The sequence below is a fragment of the Punica granatum genome, chromosome 4, assembly GCF_007655135.1.
Source record: "Punica granatum isolate Tunisia-2019 chromosome 4, ASM765513v2, whole genome shotgun sequence".
NCBI lineage: Eukaryota > Viridiplantae > Streptophyta > Magnoliopsida > Myrtales > Lythraceae > Punica > Punica granatum.
The window spans coordinates 31,205,843-31,213,720 of NC_045130.1; the positions used below are offsets into that span (position 1 = coordinate 31,205,843).

Genomic DNA, 7,878 nt, shown 5'->3' on the forward strand with positions numbered 1-7,878 from the left:
CGGAATGTATCGCGACAAGCTCTGTTTATTGGTCGAAGTTTCTCTTACAGAACATACTCTATTTTAGATGATTTCGTATTAATTTCCCCCTCGTGAAAAATTTTATTAAATTTTTGATACCATACCCTGGAAGCTAGTTTCTGTCCTATTCCTGTTAAAAAAATACGATAATAATAAAAGATGCTGAAAAAGATATAATCCATTTTATCTGAATCGAGAACTATACTGAAAATATCTGACATGAAGTGATGATGAGAAATTACTTTCCTCGAAATCAAGGTCGTCAGAATCGTAATTCTACTTAGAATCGGTCGAGGGTCGTTGAATCGTGAATCGTAATATTCTACCTGTAATTAAAAAATAACATATATATATATATATATATATATATATATATATATTTGTGTTTGCGTGACTCAGGTGGGTTCATTATTAAGATTAGTTCATTAACTGTATACATTACTTTGTCTTGATAATTTCGCTGCATAGTACGGATTCATGTCTAGCATAATTATATCTAGTCATACGAATGCAGGGGGCAAAAGGTACGTAGAATTTTATGGGCTGGTTAAGCCCACAATGTATTTTGACGAAGAAAGGGCCCAAAAGCACTGTAGTTTTCCTGGCCCAATCAGATTTACCGAAACGTTTCGCGTTTCATATCCGTCTTCGCCAAAACGTGAATGGGGGATTTCATTTCAATGAAACAGACGAGGAGGAAGAACAACCAGCATCCAATCACTGTCGTATAGATTTGCAGGCCTTCCGTTCAAGTACTATGCGGCTTGGTTCTGCTTCTTGAGACTGCAATCGGCATCGCCGTCAAGGAGTCAATTCCGGTAATTCACTTCCTCCTCCTCCTCCTTCAGATCCCTCCACTGTGTGAGATACAATTCTCGAATTGCTCTTGAGTTACTGATTCCGTTTCATTGGAGCCTGGGTTTTGATCTATTTGGCTCTATTGATTTTCCCGCTTTTCTTACCTGGTCTGCTAGACGAAGTGATTCGTTTCAAATCAATTCTTCGCTGCAATCGCCTGGAATGGAAGCTGACGGGGCCGAGAATCTGTGATTGATCCAAAGAACCACTGCCAGATATGATTCTGCTCTCCCTTCCTACGGAGCTCCTCGAGTGGAACCTTTTACCTCAGAAATCTCATGAAACCGGCCTGGAGCATTGATTCCCCATAACGAAACGAATAGACTAGCTTTATCTCTCAATCGAAGCTCGGACGGTGAAGCCGTGAAAGTACTGGGTCGAAGAAAGGGTGAAGAGCCGGGTGACTAGGGGACTGGAGTCATCGATCGAGATAAAAGGGTGAAGAAGAAAGGGTGGGATTGGACTGAATCTGGAAGAAAGGGGGGCAAACAAAAAGGAGTTGGGCTTCGGCCCGTGTCTGGTTTGGGTTTCAGCCTGACTCTGGGCTGGGCTTGGCCCGAGTCTTGGTTGAACCCGGAATCGCAGAGTCAGTCCGATTCTGTGATTCCACGATTCTTGGCCCAATTCACCACCGATTCTAGGTATTCCGACTTAGCCCTTAGAATCGGAATCGGTTCCCCCCTCCAAATATTAGAATCATACGATTCTACGATTTGAATCATGATTCTGACAACCATGCTCGAAATAATATGTGAAGCATTAAATGAGAAAGGATATTAGACTATTAGTAATCGCACAAGGCACCGGCTTGGAATTAAGGGATCATGAGTTCAATTCTCATCAGCTAGATTTATGTGATCTCTATTTTAGTTCATGCACTTTCTTTGTATTAGACATACATGCCTTCTTTATTGCAAAAGAAAAAAGAAAAACATGTGAAGCAATTAATCAAGAACACTGTTAACCATTAACTTAAATAAATATATATATATATATATATATATATATCTACCCGACAATAAAAAGAGTAGGTAATCCCATATTTTCGTATTTCCCGAATTGCCCCAACCGCTCTGAAATACAAAGAGTGGGGTTAATACCATATTTTCGTATTTCTTGAATTGCCCCTGCCCCTCTAAGAAAACTACCGTTCGCTTTACGCCCACCAAAATGTCCTTCAACCCTCGCCCGTCTTCCTTTCTTTGCCTTGGCTCGCCACTTGCATAAGCCGATCACCTGCCTTCCTTCTAAGTCAGACGACCTTTCAACCCCGCTCAAGTTCGGTCTCTAACTCTAGCATTCTTATCTGACTGAGCCTCCTGCCTCCTGTCGTCCACTGTAATCCTTCATGCTCGCCCTCCTCGCTTCGCCATTGCATGAAATTGACCTCCTGTTGCCCAATTGATATAACATTCCCTCTAAAGGACGTACCTTTCTATTCGTGCCTTTTCTAACTGCCTTATGTCACATATAAATATATATAACCATCATGGAGCTGTGCGCACCCGAATTTCGTCTCGTCGGGGCACGTATACGCGTGCCTAAATGCAACGCAGCTTGGGAGAGTCCACCTTCCCGAGGACGCGCGACAGACGCACGTGAGAATGAGTCGCTACTACCTATTTACGACCCGAAGGTCGAGGGCCGGTGAGTCGCCCGGGTCTAGGGGTATGAGATACACCTAGTATGCTAAGGCAATGGTCTTGTACGGAACTGAAAAATTCGGAATTCGGGGGTTCTATTACGTGTGGGCCTATATCCCACACGCCCTTTGGGTATTCTAGTTTGTTAGGCTTGCCATTTTATTTATTTACCGCATGATTTAGGGTTGCACTCGACTCGCCCGTTTTGACACCGTAAATTCGAAGAGACATTTGAACTGTCCACTCTCCAATCGGGATTATTACATGAATAAATATACATCATAAACCCTTACATTGTTCTCTCAAATAAATAAAAGACAAGCTACAATGACTATATCCCGGTCGGTTCGCATTTAGCCATTATTTCACTCATGCTCACTGTATGATTTTGGAAAAGACCGAAAATTAAATTAAATGCGCACTCAGTGTATGGGGGTATTGGATCCCGTGATCGACGGTTATGAGCATTGGACCTAGTGTGAATCGAGTTCTAAAGGATCGGGCTCGATTTGCATAACAAACAAGTGCAAAAATGTAACAAGTAAGCTCAAATAAACAAACAATGAGGTTTCTTATTATCGTCGAATTTATGTGAATTAACTGATTATTAACCGGGGTATCTTGGCATACAAATTCTACCTTAAAACAAACAGAATGGATGATGGATAGGGTATGTAGCATTCGGCATTATTTTAACGGACCCGACATACATGATGTTTGTAGTCAAGTCCTGAATGTGTGGGTTATTTTTAAATTATTTTGTATCATGACAATATGGCTTTTACAGATTAAGAGTATTTTTACCTAAAACCCGAAACCTAACCCTCTACTTGACTATTTGCCCATGTTTGATTAAGCCGAGTTTGTGATTATTTTGTTTTTCCATGTTTTGACCAATTTTATGCACAAACCTACGCTAAGATTACGGTAGGACAAGAACCAGTAGTCATGCCCTGAAATCGGTAAATATGTGTGTGCATGAAAATCAAGATTACGTTTGCACGTATCTCGGTGCTTTTGAAATTGTGAATTTAAAAAGGGCATAGCTAACAGTTCTTGAACTGTTGGCGTGATTACAGATTGTTAATCAGTTCGTACAATTTATTTAAAGAAGTCAAGTGATTTAATTTAGTCAAGTTTAACGTCCCGATTATCCCGTATGTAGAATTTTAGGTTAATTAAAAATTTGTCAAATGCTTTAGTCTACGGGTTTCGAGTCGTCGGAATAGTCATTATTTGACTGCCCGATAAACTCTAATTTCCGATCGTTTTGAAATTTAAAATTTTGATTTTAGGCCGAGTTTGCATAATTAAACCGATTCATGTGAGGTTTCGATTAAAACGAGAAAATAAAACATGGATCAAGAGCACATTATCACGCCAAACACGATAAACGTACATATTTTACACAATCGGTGTCGCCATGATCACGATAAACACATACAAACATACACAAGCATAATATTAACGGCATCGATAAAACGACACCGATTCATGAAAGCGGGAAAACATAAAAGAACACACATTGTCATGTTATATACATATAATTACTGAAACAAAAATATTTCAGTGGGGCACATACGTGTCGGTCGGGAATTCAAATAGGAAAGGATTTGGTATCTTTATAAATGTCCAGAGACTGAATTGAATATTTTTAAAAGAACAAGGACTGATTTGAAAATTCGGAAAAGTTCAGGGGAATGATTTGAAAATTCTGAAAAAATTCAGGACTGTGTAAAAATTACTGAAAATGTCCCAGGATTTTTTTTAAACGAATTTGAAAAGTTTGGGATGATCTGAAAAGTGAAAAATGCCCCAGGGACTGAACTGAAATATCATGAAAAATTCCCGGAATAGGTTTAGAAATTCTGAAAATTCAGGGACTGATTGGAAAATGGTAAAAATGACTGGGACTTGACTGAAAAAAATTTTAAAATTCGGGGCAGATCTGAAAAGGGCGGAAAATAGCCCCGGGACGAAACTGAAACAACTTGAAAAGTTTCCTAGGATGATTGAAAAATTCTGGAAAATTGAAGGACTGATTGGAAAATAATAAAAATGGCCGCGACTCTACTGAAGCGATTTTTAAAATTCGGGGCAGATCTAAAAAAATAAAATGTATCCTCAGGATTGAAATGAGACAAAACAAAAAGTTCGTAAAATCGAGTTTGGGACAAATTCGATTACCCACGCAACCCAAGAATGCTCATTTCACGTCAAATTCATCCAAGCACACATTAATATTAAAAAATGAAGCCCTAAACATGCCACTAAGTCGAGAATTTACCTTATTTGAGAAGAATAGGGGCAGATCTATAAATAAAGAAAAATTTCGCCAGACAAGTTGGGCTGCTGGGAAGTGGGCCGAACTGGGCCGGTGAGCTGGACTGGGCCGATGGAGAACGGATTGGGCCGAATTGGGCCGGATTGGACCTCTACTGGACTGTGCTGATGGGGACGGACTGGGCCGAATTGGGCCGTGGGCTGCCGGACTGGTTGGGCTGCTTGCCGCAGGCCGAATTGCTGGGCCGGCACGGGCTGGGCTGCTGGGTGCACGAACGGTGCTGCCGATCGCGCGAACGATTCCGGCCGCTCACGAGCGTCGCCCCTGCGATTCAGAAGTACGACAGATCCGGTTTAAAAAAAAATTGAAAATAGAGAAAAGAAGAGGGATGGTCCCGGCGGAAGGCTCTCGCGACGAGGAATCGAAGAGATTGGATCCCGCGGAGTTATGTCCCGAGTTCGAGCACGAGTAGGCAGTGGACTTCGATGTATGAGCCGAGGGAGTTCCGGGGAGCCGTGGGCGAGAGGAGTCGAGCTGTGGGGAAGAGCGTCGGGGAACTGAGGGTTTTTTTCTCTATGTTTTTTTTTTGGAGCTTCCTGATTCCTTTAGCCGACCCCTGAGCATTTTTTCCTTCTTTCTTATTTATTCAATCCGGGCGAGCTTAGGGTTTTCTTGCCGAATGTGCTGCCGTTTATTTTCCATAATGAGTTGCGAGTTTCCTTCCAAAACGGGTTACGGTTTCCTTTTGGATTCTTGGGAGAATTTCCGTCCCGAGAGAGAGATCGAGAGAACCGGGCATTTTTCTAGGGTTTTCCTTTTATATCTGGCTGAAAGAAAATAAAACGAAAGAAAGAGACGTGGAGAAGGTGGCGGCTAGGGTTTTGTTTTCTTTTTCTTTTCATTAGGGTTTTTTTTTGGAAAGAAGAAGGAGAGAAGAGAAGAAGGAGGAAGAGTCGAGGGCCAAAGGAAGGAAGAAGAAGAAGGAAGAAGAGGACAAAATAGGGGGGAGGATGGAGAGGCAATGGTCAGTTGACCGTTGCCAACCTTTTTTTTTTTTTTTTAGAAATTAGTCGGTTAGACCAGCTCTGACCGGTTCTGACCGACTTTGACTTTTCTGACTTTTTCCTGTTTCATTTTTAGAAATTCGAAAATTCAAATTTAACACGCGTGGAGATTAAAATTCTCGTCTTTGCAATTGGATGTCCAAAAAATGATCCGTGACCGGCATTGCGTCTAGAAAAATTTATGGATCAATATCGTGTAATAAAATATTTTCCAAAGTTTTCGTCCTGAATTTTGAAATTTGACGTTCACGCACGTGGCGTTAAATTGAGAAAATGTCCTATTTCCAGAAGTCGCGAATGCTCGAGCAATTAATCGGAAATACTTCCCTCATACGGGCGACAAAATGACGATTTTACCCCCTTCTGGAGCCGGTGGGTCGAAATGGGGTGCTGACAGGAGCGACCGCCTTCTTCCATCCTTTTCTCAAAGTTTTCTCTTGCCTATTGTGTTCCCCAATGATGCGCCCACAAACCGCTCATGCAAAAGCTTGAGTCACTTTCTTTGCTGTTGTATGACCCTGGTTATCTGACTCCATCGCTGCTAGGTATGGCTCATACTCTGGCTGATGCCATTTATTTAATATTTGATTAGCTTGTGCCTATTTTGCTTGTATGTAATTGGTCGTTACCCATTCTTTGAAGTGGGGAATGACGCGTGCATGGTTCATGGCCTCTACTTTCATGTAATGTTTGTGCATTGTTGGCCTTATAAGTATATGAAATATGCACCGTCAAAAAATTACTTGCTTGGTTGTTATTTTTTCCTTTGAAATTTTTCTTTTTGTAGGACAAGTATTTTCATATTTAGGAAGAGTTGTAACCCGGAGATTGGTTTTTTATTATCCATCAGTTGTGCAGAGTGATGGTTTCTATACCATGATATTCTAGGGTTTTTAAAAATTTAATACTCGGCGAAATTGCCTAGGATCATCAATCATACGAACATGCAACAACTCACGCAATCGGTTAATTGTGATACCTCGTTTTGTGGGTTGCGATCTCCGCGACGAAGTCGATGTTGCGGTTGGTGGCATGGCCCTAATAGGGGTTGTCTCGAATCTTCGGATGAACTGATGATGAAGGCCATTGGCCTCCACGCGCCTTTCTTGGCTACATGACCGTGTGACATGCACGAGTCCGATCGTCATCATGCTCATCGCTGGCCTCTACATGATCTTCTCCTCTATTTCTCTCTCTCTCTCTATGTTTTTGACTATGTGGGCAGTCAAACATGTGTGTCTGATCAGTTCTCACGCACACCCAAAAGTCTCCTCTCATATGTATAGACTTACTTCTCATATAAGAATAAAATATTCAAGCCCAAGTGAGCCTTACTTAAGCCCATGTATAGACTTATCATTAGGTTGAACCAACCACATATAGAGTAGGTACCAACATACCGATTGAGAATGAGGCTAGAGGAGGGACTTAGGACATGTCTAACCTGGCTCCTAGAATGACCACAATGCCCCTGCAAACAAATAGCACTAAGGCCATTTTGACTCTAGTTATTACAACTATGTAAATAGAGCCGCACTCCAGAGTTAAACACTGTGTTAATTACAGAGATCTGTCGTGTCAAGGACAACCCTTGTCCTTGACCTGTAAGTGTCTCTACGTGCTACCCCTCTACGTAATGCCCGTAATCGAGGTCATGTCCCATATGGCTATCACATCCTCAATTACATCTTATCCTTACAGTATCTCGTCCAAAAGGCGAACATCCTGAGTGTCATACTTGTCTCCCACTAGCCAATAGAATCTACGAGTATTCCAACACCCGAGGTGACTCGAAGCCACATAACTAAGCGCCTAGTTTCTGAATGATCAACTAGGACAACCTAAGGGGGTGATTAGTCTAAACCAATATTGGTCGACGTAAATTTTGTATTGCATATGCAAGTCCCAACTAACAATTCCCATATGCCTAACATACAGAGCTATTGATCCATAAAAGATCTCACCCATGGTATGTCAAAGCATAAGGTCTTAGTTTCTTAAGGTCATC

General features: G+C 41.6%; 1 long non-coding RNA gene across 1 annotated transcript; it reads left to right on the plus strand.

Moving 5' to 3' along the window:
• Positions 1–708: 708 nt before the first annotated feature.
• On the plus strand, positions 709–1,831 carry LOC116203108. The gene is made up of 2 exons (XR_004156209.1): positions 709–839; positions 996–1,831. It is a non-coding gene; the product is annotated as an uncharacterized LOC116203108 (long non-coding RNA).
• The last annotated feature ends 6,047 nt before the right edge of the window (positions 1,832–7,878 follow it).